General features: G+C 46.7%; 1 pseudogene; it reads right to left on the bottom strand.

The window, feature by feature from the left end:
• Positions 1–885: 885 nt before the first annotated feature.
• On the bottom strand, positions 886–18,104 carry LOC112072347 (CCR4-NOT transcription complex subunit 6-like; annotated as a pseudogene).
• Positions 18,105–19,871: the final 1,767 nt, after the last annotated feature.

The following is a 19,871-nucleotide window of genomic DNA, read 5'->3' on the forward strand; positions in this document are numbered from 1 at the left end:
GCTATGAGCCTCAGGGAAGTTGGGCTAATTAAGATTTTAAAAGATATTTAAAAAACAGTGCAGTTTAAAAGCTAAAGACTAAATATGATGATGACTTTCTGTTTAAAATCTACTCTTGTAAGAGACATTTCTGGTGATTTCAAGGATAATTTCTGGGACATTTTGTTGCTGTAACTTTGTGGTATTTTGAAAAGGTGCAATCGAAGAAAAAACATTTTTCGGATAATTTTCTTTGGGTCAGGAACACACACCACTCAAACAGGCGAGGGAAAATCAATGCATAGTGTCAACTTACATAGCAGCATGAGAAGCTGAGAGCAAAGTATGTTAATACTGAAGCTGTGTTTCTGTTACAATAGTAATGCTGGGATCCTGTTCACTGATTGACCCTTATAGGCTTCCATAGACACGTTAGAGATGACAACATTTCACATTTTGCTAAAATAAAAAACTCTTCTTACCGTACTTAACTCCAAATAGAGCAGTAGTGAAAAGTCCCAAACACCACCGTCATTTTGGAGAAGGAAGAAGAAGAAGTCCTGTTTGGGTGTATGATGAAACGACGGTAACTTTAACATGATCAGCAAATGCAATTCAGTAGAACTCTGGATGTCATAACTTGTCTTGAGGAGTGGATTTCTCAACCAGAGAGAAACCCGGATGGCGGCTGTCATCGTACTTGTTATTAGATTATGGCAAAAAGCTTTTCTTACTCTCAGCCAGGCCACCCAGACCGGGCCCACCCAGACCGGGCCCACCCAGACCGGACCCACCCAGACCGGGCCCACCCAGACCGGGCCCACCCAGACCGGGCCCATCCAGACGGGGCCCATCCAGACCGGACCCACCCAGACCGGGCCCACCCAGACCGGGCCCACCCACACCGGGCCCACCCAAACCAGGCCAAGGCAAAAACACATCAGGTGGTCTGACATCAGACCAGGATGACCTGAACTTGGGGCTTCCTCCCAAATGGAAACCTATTTCCTATATCGCATTGGGCTCTGGTCTAAAGTAGTGCACTATATAGGGAATAGGGTGCTATTTCTGACACAGAAGTTTCCAAGGAGACGGGCAGCAGCAGTAGCATATGACCAGAAAACAACACAAAACATGATTTGGTATCAAGCCGTTCAAATGGACGAGAAAAACGACAACAAGCAAAACAAAGAGAAATACAATCTGTGTTCAAAATGGAGGTAAAAAAAAAAAGAGCAGTACGGGGAGAATACTTCACTCCTTTGGGGAATGGGTTGTCTGCGTCGGAGCTCCTTGGATGGTTTGTGATTAGGGACACGATAAGAAAATGTACAAGGTCCTTTTCGGCAGAGGAGGCGGGGCATTAGGGGTTCAAAGGTCAGGGTTCAAAGGGGTCAGGGGTGAGTGGTCGGGACAACCACTACCTGTGGACAGGCAGGTGCAGGCCGTTGAGGGAGGAGGAGGTGGTGAGGGGCGGGTGGAGCTCCAGCTGGGCGAGCAGAGAGAAGTGATCAGAGGGGATGTGGGTGTGGGGACAGCCGGTGATGTTGTTGTCCGTTAACCACTGAGACTCCAGGGCACCGAGCAAGCCGGCTACAGACATGTGAGTCTTGGAGAAGAAGATGTAGTCGATCACGCCCTGCACAGGGAGGGAGGAAGAAATAAAGAAAGAACGGTGAAAGATCTTGTTAGCATTGCTATACGTTAAAAATTTCTAAAAATATATTTTAGCATCATGGATGCTCTGTAATGTTGACACTTTGCTCTACAGTATGGGGTGATGGGGAGAGAGAGAGGGAAGGAAGGAGGCAGAGAGAGAGAGAGATGGAGAGAAGGAGGGAGAACGACAGATGGACAGAGAGGAGGGAGAGAGATGGAAGGAGAGAGGACAGAAGGAGTACAGCGAGAGGGAGAGCAGGAGAGAGGAGGCAGAGAGAGAGACGGAGAGGAGGGAGAAAGGCGGAGGGACAGAGAGAGAGAGGAGGGAGAGAAATGGAAGGAGAGAGTAAGAAAAGAAGAGAAGGAGAGAGAGGAGAGAGAAGTACAGTAAGAGAGAGAGAGAGAGAAGGAGTGAGAGGGAAGGCGTGAGAGAGCGACAGTATCCAGTCAGCTTAACCTTGAAGTCGTATGTGTATTTGGTGTAAGTCAATGAGTATGTCCTCGTAGGGTCAGTGGTAGACTATAGAGGCTGTCCTCGTAGGGTTGAGATTAGTGGTAGACTATAGAGGCTGTCCTCGTAGGGTCAGTGGTAGACTATAGAGGCTGTCCTCGTAGGGTTGAGGTTAGTGGTAGTCTATAGGAGGTCTGCTCTGGTAGGGTTAGTGGTGGCTTATAGAAGGTGTCCTCAGTAGGGTCCAGTGGTAGACTATAGAGGGCTGTCTCGTAGGGTTGAGGTAGTGGTAGGTATAGAGGTGCTCTGGTAGGGTTGTGGTAGGCTATAGAGGTGCCTGTGTAGCTGGTCAGAGGTTAGCTCTATAGAGGCTGTCCTCGTAGGGTTGAGGTTAGTGGTAGTCTATAGAGGCTGCTTCTGGTAGGGTTAGTGGTAGGCTATAGAGCTGCCTGTAGGGTCGCGTAGACTATAGGGCTGCCTGTTAGGGTAGTAGGTGGCTATAGAAGCTGTCTATAGGGTTATGTGGTAGTCTTAGAGGCTGTCCTATAGGGTTGTGGTCGGCCTATAGTAGGGGTCGTAGGGTAGTGGTAGGCTTAGAGGCTGTTCTGTAGGGTTGATGGTTAGCTGGTAGGCTCAGAGGCTGTCCTCGTAGGGTAGGGGTAGTCTATAGGGCTGTCTGTAGGGTAAAGGGTAGATCTATAGAGGCGCTCGTGGTTTAGTGGTAGGGATATAGAGCCGTTTCTAGTAGGGTGGGGTAGTCTATAGAGGCTGTCCTTGTAGGGTAAAGGGGGAGACTATAGAGGCCGCTTGTAGGTTTAGTGGGTAGGCTATAGAGGCTTCTCGGTAGGGGTAGGGTTAGTCTATAGAGATGTCTCGGTAGGGTAGGGGTAGGGTTAGTCTATAGCAGGCTGTCTCGTAGGGCTAGGGTTAGGGTTAAGTCTATAGAGGCTGTCTCGTAGGGGTTAGGGTTAGGGTTAGTCTATAGAAGGCTGTCTCGTAGGGGTAGGGTAGGGTTAGTCTATAGAGGTGTCTCAGTGGGTTAGGGGTAGGGTTAGTCCTATAGAGTCTGTTCTGTAGGGTAGGGTAGGGTTAGTCTATAGAGGTGTCTGTAGGGGTGGGTTAGTCTTAGAGGCTATCCTCGTAGGGTAGGGTTAGTCTATAGAGGCTGTCTGAGGGGTAGGGTTGTCTATAGAGTTGTCTCCGTAGGGTAGGGGTAGGGTTGTCTATAGGGCTGTCGTAAAGGGGGTTTTTAGGGGTTTTTAAAAGTTAAAAAATTAAAAGGCTGTCGCTCGAGGGGTAGGGTTAGCTATAGAGGTGTCTCGTAGGGCTAGGGTTAGTCTATAGAGTCTGTTCTCTGTAGGGTGGGGTAGGGTTGTCTATAGAGCTGTTCTGTAGGGGTGGGTTAGTCTATGGGTGTCCTCGTGGTTAGGGGTGGGTTAGTCTATAGAGGCTGTTCTCGTAGGGTGTCTATAGAGGGTCTCGTAGGGTTAGGGGTAGGGTTATCTAAGACGGTGTAGCCTCCTAAAGTCGTAGGTGTAGTTGGTGTAGACATGAGGTTGCTGGTCGGACGCTCTTAGTGATGTCTGCCGTTGCTTTGGCAGTGAGTTGGTGAGAGCGTCGTTGTAGGCGCGTCTCTGAAGTCTTGTGATTCTACCGTAACACAACCGTTACTCAGGTCTCATACTCCTAGCGGAGGGGGGGGGCATGGAAACAGGTATACAGGGGTGTTAGAGAGAGGGGGGCATGGAAAGGTAATAAGGGTGTAGAGGAGGGGGGATGGAAAACAGTAATACAGGGTGTAGGGGGGGCATTGAAACAGTTTAATACGTAGAGGGGATGGAATTTACAGGTTAGAGGGGGGGGGGCATGGAACAGTTATAGAGGAGGTAGAGAGAGGGGGGATGGAAACAGTTATATACAGGGTGTAGAGGGGGGGCCGGGGGGATGGAACGTTAATACGGGGTGTAGAGAGGGGGGGGGGATGGAAACAGGTAATAGAGGGTGTAGAGAGGGGGGCATTGAAACAGTTAAATACAGGGTGTGAGAGGGGGGGGCAAATGGAAACAGTGTTAATAACGGGTGTAGAGAGGGGGGGGGCATGGAAAAAGTTATCGGGTGTAGAGAGGGGGGCATTGAACACGGTAATACAGGGTTAGAGAGGGGGGGGGGGGCTATGGAACAGTTATACAGGGTGTAGAGAGGGGGGGCATTTGAAACAGGTAATACGGGTGTAGAGAAGGGGGGGGGGGATTGAACAGGTATATCAGGTGTAGTAGAGGGGGGGCATGGAAAGGTAATACAGGGTGTAGAGAGGGGGGTCATTGAAAACAGTTTAATACAGGGTAGAGACGGGGGGGGGGCATGAAGACAGTTATCAGGGTGTGAGAGGGGGGGCATTGAAAACAGGTATAAGGGTGTAAGACGCGGGGGGGGCATGGAAACAGGTAATACAGGTGTAGAGAGGGGGGGGGGCAGGAAACAGGTAATACGGGTGTAGAGAGGGGGGCATTGAACAGTTTAATACGAGGTGTAGAGAGGTGGGGGGCATGGAAACAGTTAATAACAGGTGTAGAGGGGGGGGGCATGGAAAACCAGGTATACAGGGTGTAAGAGGGGGGGGCATTGAAACAGTTAAACAGGGTGTAGAGAGGGGGGGGATTGAACAGTTATACAGGGTGTAGAGAGGTGGGGGGGCAAATGGAAAACGGTAATACAGGGTGTAGAGGGGGGGGCATCTGAAACAGTTATACAGGGTGTAAGAGGGGGGGGGGGGCATGGAAACAGGTAATACCAGGGTGTAGAGAGGGGGGGCATTGGAACGATTATACGGGTGTAGAGAGGGGGGGATTGGAAAAGTTTAATACAGGGTGTAGAGGAGGGGGGGGGGGGATGGAAAAGGTATACAGGGTGTCGAGAGGGGGGGGCATTGAAACGTTAATACAGGGTGTAGAGAGGGGGGGGGCAAATTGAAACAGGTAATCAGGGGTGTAGAGAGGGGGGGGCATTGAAACAGTTATACAGGGTGTAGAGCAGGGGGGGGGCATGAAACAGGTAATACAGGGTGTAAAGAGAGGGGGCATGGAAACAGGTAATACGAGGGTGTAGAGAGGGGGGAAAATTGACAACAGTTTAATACAGGGTGTAGACAGGGGGGGCAATTGCAAACAGTTAATACAGGGGTGTAGAGAGGGGGGGGGGCATGGATACAGGTAATACAGGGTGTAGAGCAGGGGGGGGGGGGGCAATGGAACAGGTAATAAGGGTGTAGAGAGGGGGGGAGTTGGAAACAGTTTAATACAGGGTGTAGAGAGGTGGGGGGCATGGAATCAGTTAATACAGGTGTAGAGAGGTGGGGGGGCATGGAAACAGGTAATTACAGGGTTGTAGAGAGGGGGGGCATTGAAACAGGTTAATACAGGTGTAGAGGAGGGGGGGGGGCATTGAAACGTTTATACAGGGTGTAGAGAGAGGTGGGGATGGAAAAAGTATACAGGGTGGTAGAGAGGGGGGGCATTGAAACAGTTAATACTAGGGTGTAGAGAGGGGGGGGGGCATGGAAACAGGTAATACGGGTGTAGAGGAGGGGGGGCATTGAAACAGTTAATACAGGGCTGTAGGAGAGGGGGGGCATTGAACCAGTTTAATACAGGGTGTTAAGGGGGGGGTGCATGGAAACGGTAATCGGGTAGTAGAGAGGGGGGGATTGAAACGTTATGACAGGGTGTAAGAGGAGGGGGGGGGCATTGAAACAGGTATATACAGGGTGTATGAGAGGCGGGGGCATTGAAAACAGTTAATACATGGGTGTGGAGAGGGGGGGGGGCATGGAAACGGTAATACAGGGGTAGAGAGGGGCATGGCGAAAAGGTAATAGAGGGTGTAGAGAGGGGGATTTTGAAACAGTTAATATCAGGGTGTAAGAGGGGGGGTCATTGAAAAGTTAATAAGGGTGTAGAGAGGGGGGGGCATTGAAAAGTTAATACAGGGTGTAGAGAGGGGGGCATTGAAAAGGTAATACCAGGGTGTAGAGGGGGGGGGGGGTCATGGAAACAGGTATACGGGTGTAGAGAGGGGGGGCATGGAAACAGGTAACAGGTGTAAGAGGGGGGGGGGCAATGGAAACAGGTAATAACAGGGTGTAAGAGAGGGGGCATGGACAAAGGCAATACAGGGTGTAGAGAGGAGGGGGTTCATTGAAACAGGTAAATACAGGTGGTAGAGAGGGGGGGCATTGAAACAGTTAATACAGGGTTGTAGAAGAGGGGGGGGGGGGACATGGAAACAGTTATACAGGGTGTAGGAGGGGGGGGGCATGGAACAGGTTAATACAGGGTGTAGAGAGGGGGGCATTGAACAGTTTTAATACAGGGTGTAGAGAGGGGGGCATTGAAACAGTTAATAAGGGTTCAGAGAGGGGGGGGGGGCATGAAAGTTATACAGGGTGTAGAGGGGGGGGGGGGCATGGAAAACAGGTTAATACAGGGTGTGAGAGAGGGGGCATGGAAACGAGTTAATACAGGGTGGTAGAGAGGGGGGCATGGAAAAGTTAATCAGGGTTAGAGAAGGGGGGGCATTGGAAAGTTATTACAGGGTGTAGAGAGGGGGGGATTGAAAAGGTAACAGGGTGTAGAGAGGGGGGTCAGTTGAAAAGTTAATACAGGTGTGTAGGAGGGGGGGGGCATGGAAACAGGTAACTACAGGGTGTAGAGAGGGGGGGTGGGGTATGGAAACAGGTAATACAGGGTGTAGAGGGGGGGCATTGACAGTTAATACAGGGTGTAGCAGAGGGGAGGCATTGAACACAGTTAATACAGGGTGTAGAGAGGGGGGGGGGGCATGGAAACAGGTATAAGGGTGTAGAGAGGGGGGCATGGAAGGTAAGACGGGGTGTAGAGAGGGGGGGGCATTGAAACAGGTAATACAGGGTGTATTACCCTCCCCAGGTGAGAGGGTAATCAGAGAGTCCAGTATCCAATTGCGATACAGAGAGAGGTGTTTCATCCCAGGGTCCTTAGCTTAGTGATGAGCTTGGAGGGCACTGTGGTGTTGAACGCTGATCTGTAGTCGATAAACAGCATTCTCATTTAGGTGTTCCTTTTGTCCAGGTGGGAAAGGGCAGTGTGGAGTGCAATAGAAATTCCATCATCTGTGGATCTGTTTTGGCGGTATGCAAATTGGAGTGGGTCCAGGGTGTCTGGGGTGAGCCATGACCAACCTTTCAAAGCATTTAATGGCTACAGATGTGAGTGCTATAGGGCGATAGCCATTTAGACAGTTTACCTTGGTGTTCTGGGGCACAGGAACTATGTTGGTCTGCTTCAAACATGTAGGTATTACAGACTCGGTCAGGGACAGGTTGAAAATGTCAGTGAAGACACTTTCCAGCTGGTCAGCGCATGGTCTGAGTACGCGTCCTGGCAATCCATCTGGCCCTGCGGTCTTGTGAATGTTGACCTGTTTAATGGTCTTACATCGACTACGGAGAGCGTGATCACACAGTCATCCGGAACAGCTGGTGCTTTCATGCATGGTTCAGTGTTGCTTGCCTCGAAGCGAGCATAGAAGGTATTTAGCTCGTCTTGTAGGCTTGCGTCTCTGGGCAACTCGCAGCTGGGTTTCTCTTTGTAATCTGTGATAGTTTGCAAGCCTTGCAACAGCCGACTAGCATCAGAGCCGGTGTAGTAGGATTCGATCTTAGTCCTGTATTGACACTTTGCCTGTTTGATGGTTCGTCTGAGGGCACAGTGGGATTTCTTATAAGTGTTCGGATTTGTGTCCCGCTTTGCTCTAGCCTTTAGCACATTGCGGATGTTGCCTGTAATTCATGGCTTTTGGTTGGGGTATGTACGTACGGTCACTGTGGGGACGACGTCTTGGATGCACTTATTAATGAAGCCCGTGACAGATGTGGTAAACTCTTCAATGCCATCAGATGAATCCCGGAACATATTCCAGTCGTTGCTAGAGAAACAGTCCTGTAACTTAGCATCCGCTTTCGTCGGACCACTTCTGTATTGAGGGCGTCACTGATATTTCCTGTTCGAGTTTTTTGCTTGTAAGCAAGAATTAAGAGGATGGAGTTATGGTCAGATTTGCCAAAGGGAGGGCTAGAGGGCGAACTTCGTATGTGTTTCTGTGCGGAGTAAAGGAGATCTAGAGTTTTATATGTGTCTCTGTGTGGAGTAAAGGTGATCTAGAGTTTTATATGTGTTTCTGTGTGGAGTAAAGGAGATCTAGAGGTTTATATGTGTTTCTGTGTAGAGTAAAGGTGATCTAGAGTTTTATATGTGTCTCTGTGTGTAGAGTAAAGGTGATCTAGAGTTGTGTCTCCTCTAGCTGTACAGGTGACATTCTGGTAGAAATGAGGTCAAACAGATTTCAGTTTCCCTGCATTAAACTCCCCCGGCCACTAGGAGCGACGCATCTGCCTGAGCATTTTCTTGTTTGTCAGGGAGCGACATGAGGTCAGCACAGAGCATGATAGGGATAGGGGTTGGGTGTGAGTTAGTGTTAGGTTCTTACCAGAGTCAGGCAGGGAGTTGAGGTCAGCACAGAGCACGATAGGGATGGAGGCTGGGTCAGAGGTCAGGGAGCCTGTTCCCACGGAGCTCAGGTGCCTTTTCAGCGATGCTCTTTAACTCAGACAGGAACATCATGGTCTGGATCAGCTTGACGTCACAGAACTCCGGGTCCCAGTGCATGTGGGCGTTGGCTACCAGGATCAGCTGCTTCTCCTGCAGCGGTTTCAGGCCTGAGGAACAGACACAGAGTTAGGCTGAGGCTACACAGAAACGTATGAATGAAAACCAATGAAATATTTTCTATTTTTGTCCATCAGGTTGAACTCATCTGAACTTTTTTAGGACGAGTTGCACAAAGGCAGACATATAGTGTTTTTTTCCCCCACGAACAATGGTGGGAGTTAACAACAAACTGTAGTCATTTTTAGAACTTGTCACTTTGAAGAGCAGGGACTGCCATCTACTGGTTCAATCTGGTACTGGGAAAATGACTCCAAATGGTACAGTATCTCCACGGGCAGAGAATGCTTCAAATCAAATCAAATCAAATCAAATATCATTTGTCACATACACATGGTTAGCAGATGTTAATGCGAGTGTAGCGAAATGCTTGTGCTTCTAGTTCCGACAATGCAGTAATAACCAACAAGTAATCTAACCTAACAATTCCACAACTACTACCTAATACACACAAGTGTAAAGGGATAAAGAATATGTACATAAAGATATATGAATGAGTGATGGTACAGAACGGCATAGGCAAGATGCAGTAGATAGTATAGAGTACAGTATATACATATGAGATGAGTAATATAGGGTATGTAAACATTATATTAAGTGGCATTGTTTAAAGTGGCTAGTGATACATTTTTACATAATTTCCATCAATTCCCATTATTAAAGTGGCTGGAGTTGAGTCAGTATTTTGGCAGCGGCCACTAAATGTTAGTGGTGGCTGTTTAACAGTCTGATGGCCTTGAGATAGAAGCAGTTTTTCAGTCTCTCGGTCCCGTGCGAGACCCTACAGTACCCGTAGACTGATGATATGAGACCCTACCCGTAGACTGATGATGTCAGACCCTACCCGTAGACTGATGATGTCAGACTCTACCTGTAGACTGTTGATGTCCGACCCTACCCGTAGACTGATGATGTCAGACCCTACCCGTAGACTGATGATGTCAGACTCTACCTTTAGACTGATGATGTCAGACTCTACCTGTAGACTGATGATGTCAGATCTACCTGTAGACTGATGATGTCAGACTCTACCTGTAGTAGAGTCAACTCCGAGTGATGTCAGACCTACCTGTTGACTGATGATATCGATCCTACCTGTAAGACTGATGATATAGACCTACCTGTAGAGCTGATGATGTCCAGCCACGTTCCTTTAGACTGAATGTCATCCGTAGACTAGATGTCACCTACCCGAGACTGATTGATCAGACCTACCTCGTAGACGATGATGTCACCTAACTTTAGACTGATCGGGAATGTGTCCCCAGGCATGGGGGGACCGGGGGGCCGGGGACAGCGCGGGAGGATACTCGAGAGCCCCCATGGCCCTGTGGTGTAGACTGATGGTCTCATTCGAATAGTCTACGGTATACTGGGTCTCGCCCACGGGACGGAGGACGACAAACTGCTCTATGACCTCTACTCCGTCGACTGATATGTAGACCCTACCGTGACTGATAAAGGGTCAGAAACCCGCTCGTTCTGAGACTGATAGATGCTCAGAGTCCTACAATGTAGACTAGATTACTGTCAGACCTAACCGTAGACTGATGATGTCAGCGTCACAGTGTGTGACTCCTCTCCTGAGCCTTCTTCTTGTACTCCCAGTCTGAGGGCTACAGGAGGAAGTAGCTGTAGCTGACGCGTTGCGTACTTATCAACAGCACGTTGTAACACATCACTGTGAACATGGCTGGGAGAGGAAGGGAGGAGCAGGGGGAGGGGGGGAATCTTTATACACATAACAACTCAATGGCGATCATCATGATGCATGTAGTACTGCCCAGGAGTGATACGTATCATTTCGTCTTATCTTGTTGTGGTTAGTCCTGTCTCTTGTCTTTATCTGTTGTGGTCTAGTACTGTCTTTATCTGTTGTGGTCTAGTACTGTCTTTATCTGTTTGTGGTCTAGTACTGCTACTCTTGTTGTGGTCTAGTACTGTCTTTATCTGTTGTGGGTCTAGTACTGTCTTATTCGTTGTGGTTAGTACTGTTTTATGTGTATGTGGTCTATGTACTGTCTTTCTGTCTTATCTGTTGGTCTAGTACTGTATCTGTCTTTATCTGTGTCTGTATGTTTTATCTGTTGTGGTCTAGTACTGTCTTTATCTTGTTGTGGTCTAGTACTGTCTTTCTGTCTTATATGTTGTGGTCTAGTACTGTCTTTATCTGTTGTGGTCTAGTCTGTCTTTATCTGTTTTGGTCTAGTCCTGTCTTTATCTGTTGTGGTCTAGTACTGTCTTTATTGTTGTGGTCTATACTGTCTTATCTGTTGTGGTCTAGTCCTGTCTTAATCTGTTGTGGTCTAGTCTGTCTTTTTCTGTTGTGGTCTAGTCTGTCTTTATCTGTTGTGGTCTAGTACTGTCTTTATCTGTTGTGGTCTAGTACTGTCTTTATCGTTGTGGTCTAGTACTGTCTTTATCTGTTGTGGTCTAGTACGTCTTTATCTGTTGTGGTCTAGTCCTGTCTTTATCTGTTGTGGTCTAGTACGTCTTTATCTTTGTGTCTAGTACTGTCTTATCTGTTGTGGTCTAGTACTGTCTTTATCTGTTGTGGTCTAGTACTGTCTTTCTGTTTTACTGTGTGGCTAGTACTGTCTTTCTGTCTTTATCTGTTGTGGTCTAGTATGTTTTCTGTTGTGGTCTAGTACTGTCTTTATCTGTTGTGGTCTAGTACTGTCTTTATTCTGTTGTGGTCTAGTACTGTCTTTCTGTCTTTATCTGTTGTGGTCTAGTACTGTCTTTATCTGTTGTGGTCTAGTACTGTCTTTCTGTCTTTTCTGTTGTGGTCTAGTACTGTCTTTATCTGTTGTGGTCTAGTCCTGTCTTTATCTGTTGTGGTCTAGTCATGTTTTATCTGTTGTGGTTTAGTCCTGTCTTTATCTGTTGTGGTCTAGTACTGTCTTTATCTGTTGTGGTCTAGTACTGTCTTTATCTGTTGTGGTCTGTACTGTCTTTATCTGTTGTGGTCTAGTACTGCTTTATCTGTTGTGTCTAGTCTGTCTTTATCTGTTGTGTCTAGTCTGTCTTTATCTGTTTGGTCTAGTACTGTCTTTATCTGTTGTGGTCTAGTACTGTCTTTATCTGTTGTGGTCTAGTAGTCTTTACTGTTGTGGTTTAGTATGCTTTATGTTTGTGGTCTAGTCCTGTCTTTATCGTGTGGTTGTACTGTCTTATCTGTTGTGTCTAGTACTGTCTTTATCTGTTGTGGTCTGTACTGTCTTATCTGTTGTGGTCTAGTACTGTCTTATCTGTTGTGGTCTAGTACTGTCTTTATCTGTTGTGGTCTAGTACTGTCTTTATCTGTTGTGGTTAGTACTGTTTTCTGTCTTATCTGTTTGTGGTCTAGTACTGTCTTTCTGTTTATTGTTGTGGTCTAGTACTGTCTTTATCTGTTGTGGTCTAGTACTGTTTTATCTGTTGTGGTCTAGTACTGTCTTTATCTGTTGTGGTCTAGTACTGGTCTTTATCTGTTGTGGTCTAGTCCTGTCTTTATCTGTTGTGGTGACTGTTTTCCCAGTAGACTACTTGCTGTGTGAACTGCTGACTGCTATTAACTTGCAGATGATTGTTGACACATCAACCAGGATTAAGGGGCCGGGCAATGTGTGACTGTATCGGAGGGGGAATGGTTTCTGCTCTCCTAGGCAATTAGTACCGGGAGGTGTGCGCATCACCTTTGCAAGGCATTTAGCAATTAGTATTAGTACTTCAGTCTCCCCTGTTTTGTCAGTGGCGGCCGTGTCAGCTGCGGTCGTGTCGCAAAACTAAGACCATCGCCAAAACAAAGACGGTTCTGCCGAGTTGTTCGAGGAAGGACAGAGGAAGGCTCCACACCATTCTCTCACTTGAGGATCTTACCCAGTGATTTTCAGACGATCAAATGTTTGCTCTTTTGTAGCTTGGTCAACTATGTGTGTGTTTTCTTTACTTGTTTGCTCCTCTTCCTGTAGGCTTTACAGACGCTCCCCACCCCTTGGTTACAACCCTTCTAAATTTAGTGTACCCTGCGCTCACCACCCATGTGGAATTCCTGGTCTCTGATAGCGTTTGGAACTGCTGGTCTGAGGTCCAGAACGCTGAGTTCATCTCAGCCTACGCTGCCCTTCAGTCCCTTGTCTTTTTGTCCCTGACGAAGACATGGATCATGTTAGAGAACACTGCTAATCCAGCTGCTCTCTCTTCATTTGACTATGTTTTCTCTCATAGTCTGAGGATGGAGAGGATGGAGAGGATCTGTGTCTGCACCACGCACTCTCAATACTGGTGTCCCCCAGGGCTCCGTTCTAGGCCCTCTCCTCTTCTCTCTATACACCAAGTAATTCAGCTCTGTCATATCCTCCAATGGTCTCTCCTTTCCTCCTATCATTGCTATGAGGATGGACCTCTCCTCTTCTCTCTATACACCAAGTCACTCAGCTCTGTCATATCCTCACATGGTCTCTCCTTTCATTTGCTATGCGGATGACACTCAACTGGACTCTTTCTCCATCCACCTTCTGACACCCAGGTGGTGACACGCATCTCTTTGTGACTGGCAGATATCTCAGCTTGGATGTCGGCCCATCACCTCACACTCAACCTCCGACAAGAAGGTGATGCTCTTCCTCTCCGAGGAAGCTGCCCTGCTTCAAAGACCATCTCTATCATGGTTGACAACTCCACGGTATCCCCTCCCAGAGTGCAACGAACCTTGGCATGACCCTGGACAACAACCTACTACTGCTGCTACTACTATGCTACTGATACTGCTCTGCTACTACTACTACTGCTACTGCTTACTACTGCTACTGCTACTTACTGCTACTACTACTGCTACTACTACTGCTACTACTACTACTACTGATACTGATACTGCTGCTGACTACTACTTACTATCTACTACTGACTACTGCTACTTGCTACTACTATACACTACTGATACTGCTCTACTCTGACTACTACTGATACTGCTGTACTACTTACTACTACTTACTACTGATACTGCTGCTACTACTACTACTACTGATACTGCTGCTACTTACTACTACTACTGATACTGCTGCTCTACTACTACTAGCTGAATATTACTGCTGCTACTAACTATACTGACTAACAACTGCTTACTACTACACTGACTTACTACTGCTACTACTACTACTACTACTGATACTGCTACTACTACTACTGATACTGCTACTACTACTACTACTGATACTGCTACTACTACTACTACTGATTACTGCTGCCTACTACTACTGATACTGCTGCGATACTACTACTTGATACTGCTGCTACTACTACTACTACTACTACTACTACGCTGCTACTACTACTGCTACTACTACTGCTACTGCTACTGCTACTGATACTAACTACTGATACTTGCTGCTACTACTATTACTACTGCTGCTCAAATCATCAAATCAAATCAAGTTTATTTTATATAGCCCTTCGTACATCAGCTAATATCTCTAAGCTGCCTGGTTACAGACACCCAGCCTACTACTACTACTACTATCTACTACTACTACTGCTACTACTGATACTGCTACTACTACTGATACTGCTACTACTACTGCTACTCTTTGATGATACTTACTGCTCTTACTGCTACTACTGTACTGCTGCTACTACTACTACTGCTACTACTACTACTACTACCACTGCTTACTACTACTACTGATGCTACTACTACTGCTGATACTGCTACTACTACTACTACTAACTACTGCTGATACGTGCTGCTACTACTACTACTACAATAGCACTACTAGTCTAATAACAATAGTAGATCAATCATTGCTATTCAGTGACAATAATAACTATTGTAGCTACCATTGGGACCAGGGGCTAGTAATGTCGTAGTAATTGGGCCAGGGGTAGTAATGTCGTAGCTACCATTGGGACCAGGCCGGGTTAGTAATGTCGTAGCTTACCATTGGGGACCAGGGGTAGTATGTCTGATAGCTACCATTGGACCAGGGGGTTAGTAATGTCTACCCTATTGGGACCAGGGGGGTAGTAATGTTGTAGCTACCATTGGACCAGGCGGTAGTTAAGTGTAGTAATTGGGACCAGGGCGGGTAGTAATGTTCGTAGCTACCATTGGGACAGGGGGTAGAATGTTGTAGCTACCATTGGGACCAGGGGGTAGTAAATGTCGTAGCTACCATTGGGACCAGAGGCGGTGTAATGTCGTAGCTACCATTGGGACCAGGGGGTAGTAATGTTGTATCACCATTGGGACCAGGGGCCCGGGTAAGTAATGTTTGTAGCACCATTGGGCCAGGGGCAGTAATGTCCGTAGCTACCATTGGACCAGGGGGTAGTAATGTCGTAGCTACCATTGGGACCAGGGCGGGTAGTAATATTGTAGCTACCATTGGGACCAGGAGGTAGTAATGTCGTAGCTACATTGGACCAGGGGGTGGTAATGTTGTAGCTAACCATTGGGACCAGGGGGTAGTAATGTTGTAGCTACCATTGGGGCCAGGGTAGTAATGTTGTAGCTACCATTGGGACTATTGGGTATAATGTCGTAGCTACCATTGGGACCAGTGGCGGGTAGTAAGTCGTAGCTACCATTGGGACCAGGGGGTAGTTAAGTCGTAAGTACCATTGGACCAGTGGGTTAGGGAGTATCCTGAAGTACCTGTGGGGAGTCGGTCATTGGTAGGAGTTATCCTGCATAGTACCTGTGCGCGAGTCATTGGGTATAGGGAGTTATCCTGAAGTACCTGTGGGGGTCATGGGTAGGGAGTTATCCTGAAGATACCTGTGGGGGGTCATTGGGTAAGGAGTTATCCTGAAGATACCTGTGAGGGGTCATTGGGTAAGGAGTTATCCTGAAGTACCTGTGGGGTCCATGGGTAGGAGTTACCCTGACGTACCTGTGAGGTCATTGGGTAAGGAGTTATCCTGAAGTACCTGTGGCGGGATCATGTGAGTTAAGGAGTTATCCTTGAAGTACCTGTGGGGGTCATTGGGTAAGGAGTTATCCTGAAGTACCTGTGGGGGTCATTGGGTAAGGAGTTATCCTGAAGTACCTGTGGGGGTCATTGGGTCTCGCTCCTTCAAGGTCTCTGGGGGAGTGTTTCTGGGTGCACTAAATAAAGGACACAATTAACTAATTAACCAATTAACTAATTAACCAATTAACTAATTAACTACATGATTAATTAGAAGGAGACATAGGCGTTTAATGCTCTCTGGTTCAGGAGAAGACAATAAGACAATTCAGGTGTGGTGCTCCAGTCAGGTTTACACCTAACAACTGCTTAAATTTGTATGAGCCGTGTCGATGGTTTTCCTGTGACGTGAATCGGTGGAACCATTTACCATCTTGATTGCCGTGCATGTAGTTCAACAACCATCTACCTGCTGGATTGTGGCATGTAGTCGTTCAACATTTTACCTGCTAGATTGTCGAGCATGTAGTTCAAGAGCTTTCTGGTTCATGGTACAGGTTGAGGATGTCTTGGGACAAAGGGTTACCTGCACAGAGACAACCTATTATTAATGCTTATGATATTGTATCTAATACTAAGGTTACCTGCACAACAGATAATAGACTAGGATTACCTGCAGAGGCACTTTATCCAAACCATAAGCTTTTTAAATTTTTTATTAGCTTTTGTTACTCGGTATTCAAATCAATAATGTTGATAATCAATATGAATTGTGATTAACCTTTAAAACAAATACCTTTTAACCCCAGGGTTTGTAACTGGAAAAGCCGCCCGAGTTCGTAAGGTAAAACTCGTAAAAGATTGTTGTTTAAAAGCAATTCCCTGGAGAATAAGTGATAGGAGAAACAGTTGAAAAATTAAAAAAAAAAAAAAAATCTGAGGATAGAATTGACTGAATAGAGAACGGGACTAAAACCAGCCATCCCTGCCTCGTATCATCGTGGTGATCCCAGTGGGAGCTGAACCCACAACCTTAGCATTACCAGCACCACTTCAGGACCTTACCACCACACGGGAGCTCTTACCTGAGACACACCATGTTTCCGAGTTCGGTGGGCAGGCTCCCGGAGCTTATTGGAGGACAGGTTCAAGTAGATGAGGTGTGGCAGCTTGCCGATGTCAGGATGGATGCGACTCACATTGTCGTCGTTTGATATGTAGAGCCGTCAAGTGGGTGAGGGTCCACAGAGAGCTGCTCAGACTCCTGACCCGACCTGGAGAGGCGATCAACGAGATACTTGTTAGAGCTAAATGCTACAGCTAAGGCTTTCTGCATTCTTCAGAGGACAGATTATTTGCTTTCATTAGCTTTTTCAAACTGTCTGTCTTGTTCTCATTGACAGACTGAAAAAATGTACTGACTGACTGACTTAAGTCGCAGCCAAACTGATCAGTGGAGAACGGACATCAAATGAGAATGGATGAATTATGGTCCGTGGACCCTACACGTGTCCTCTTTTGTAATTGGCTAACTTTTAAATAGACCTATCAAAAGCTCAACTAATTTGAAAATTTTGTCTGTGAAAATGGATGGACATTTTCTGGATAGGGACGTGTAATCTCCGCTGACCATCAACGTACAACTCCCACTGAGAAAGCACTGGAAACCACGGCTACGGATAAAATCAACGTGGCAGTTTGGACGCGCCCTCACTGACTGACCAGGGAAGGTAACTGACCTGATATCTCCAGCTGACTGACTGGTTGACTGACCTGGGAAGGTAACTGACCTAATATCTCCAGCTGACTGACTGACCAGGGAAAGTTTCTGACCTGATATCTCCAGCTGACTGACTGACCAGGGAAGGTAACTAACCTGATATCTCCAGCTGACTGACTGGTTGACTGACTGACCAGGGAAGGTAACTGAACATACATTCCAGGTGAAGCTGGTTGAGATAATACCAAGAGTGTGCAAAACTGTCATCAAGGCAAAGGGTGGCTACGTTGAAGAATCTTTAAATATAAAATACATTTTGATTTGTTTAACACTTTTTTGGTTACTAAATGATCCCATGTGTTATTTCATAGTTTTGATGTCTTCACTATTATTCTACAATGTAGAAAGTAGTAAAAAATAAAGAAAAACCCTGGAAAGAGTAGGTGTGTCCAAATATTTGACTGGTACTGTACATCTCCAGCTAACTGACTGGTTGACTGACCAGGGAAGGTAACTAACCTGATATCTCCAACTCGGCCCAGTGTGACTTTTTCCCCGTTGGCTACCTCCTCGGCTGACATGATGGTGTATAGTCGACGAGGATCCGGGGGATCATATATTTTTCCTTTGGCATACCTGTTAATCTGAGGAACACGCACACCACCAAACCAGGTTAAAAGGCCTGGTAACAATAACAAACCAGGTGAAAAGGCCTGGTAACACTAACAAACCAGGTGGGAAAGGCCTGGTAACTACAAACCAAGGTGGAAAGGCCTGGTAACAACTAACAAACCAGGTGGAAAAGGCCTGGTAACACTAAACCAACCAGGTGGAAAGGGCCTGGTAACACTAACAAACCAGGTGAAAGGCCTGGTAACACTAACAACCCCAGGTGAAAAGGCCTGGTAACACTAACAAACCAGGTGAAAAGGCCTGGTCACTAACAAAACCAGGTGAAAAGGCCTGGTAACACTAACAAACAGGTGGAAAAGGCCTGGTAACACTAAAACAAACCAGGTGGAAAAGGCCTGGTAACACTAACACAAGACCAGGTGGAAAAGCCTGGTAACACTAAACAAACCAGGTTGAAAAGGCCTGGTAACACTAACAAACCAGGTGAAAAGGCCTGGTAACACTAACAACCAAGGTGGAAGGCCTGGTAACACTAACAAACCCAGGGTGAAAAGGCCTGGTAACAAACCTAACACACCAGGTGAAAGGCCTGGTAACACTACAAACCAGGTGAAAAGGCCTTGGTAACACTAACAAGAGAGCCGGAACCCCAGTGAAAGCCTGTAACACAACAGGTGGAAAGGCCTGGTACACTAACAACAGGTGAAAAAGGCCTGGTAACACTAACAAACCAGGTGGAAAGGCTGGTAACACTAACAAACAGTGAAAAGGCCTGGTAACAGCTACAAACCAGGTGGAAAGGCTGGTAACACTAACAAACCAGGTGAAAAGGGCCTGGTAACACTAACAACCAGGTGAAAAGGCCTGTAACACTAACAAACCAGGTGAAAAGGCTGGTACACACTAACAATCCAGGTTAAAAGGCCTGGTAAACACTAACAACCGGGAAAGGCCCACGGTAAACACTAACACCAGGTTAAAAGCCTGGTAACACTTAACAATCCAGGTGAAAAGGCCTGGTAACACTAACAAACAGGTGAAAAGGCCTGGTAAACTACAAACAGGTGAAAAGGCCTGGTAACACTAACAAACCAGGTGGAAAGGCCTGGTAACACTAACAAAACCAGGTGGAAAAGGCCTGGTACATTAACAACCAGGTGAAAAGGCCTGTAACACTAACACCACGTGGAAGGCCTGGTAACACTAACAAACCAGGTGAAAAGGCCTGGTAACACTAACAACCAGGTTAAATGCCTAGTAAGACACACACCAAAAGATTGAATTACACAATGGTCTCTCCGAGGTACTGCTTTCTCTAGGGATTTAATTCTAGTGGGGGTGATCTGATAAATTAGTTATAGTGTGCAGAGGCTGATTGGTTCAGTGACACAGTATGGGAAAAGTTATTGAAAGCTATAGGAAAGTACCAGTCAGTAGCACTGTTGTAACCTTGACAGTGCCAGATAGCCTAGTGGTTTAGAGCGTTGGACTAGTAACCGGAAGGTTGCAAGAATCGAATCCCGAGCTGACAAAGGTACAGATCTGTTGTTCTGCCCCCTGAACAAGCAGTTAACCCACTGTTCCTAGGCCGTCATTGAAAATAAGAATTTGTTCTTAATGACTTGCCTAGTTAAATAAAGATCAATTTAAAAAAATAGACATGCAATGCTACAGGCACTTTAGTTCATCAAGGCAGATTATAGAAGACAACTGAAAGTATGTGCTCTGCTCATACTGGATACGTTTAGTTGAGACAGAATAGCGGACACTAGTATGTC

This window comes from Salvelinus sp. IW2-2015, unplaced genomic scaffold (assembly GCF_002910315.2).
Source record: "Salvelinus sp. IW2-2015 unplaced genomic scaffold, ASM291031v2 Un_scaffold1898, whole genome shotgun sequence".
Taxonomy (NCBI): Eukaryota; Metazoa; Chordata; class Actinopteri; order Salmoniformes; family Salmonidae; genus Salvelinus; species Salvelinus sp. IW2-2015.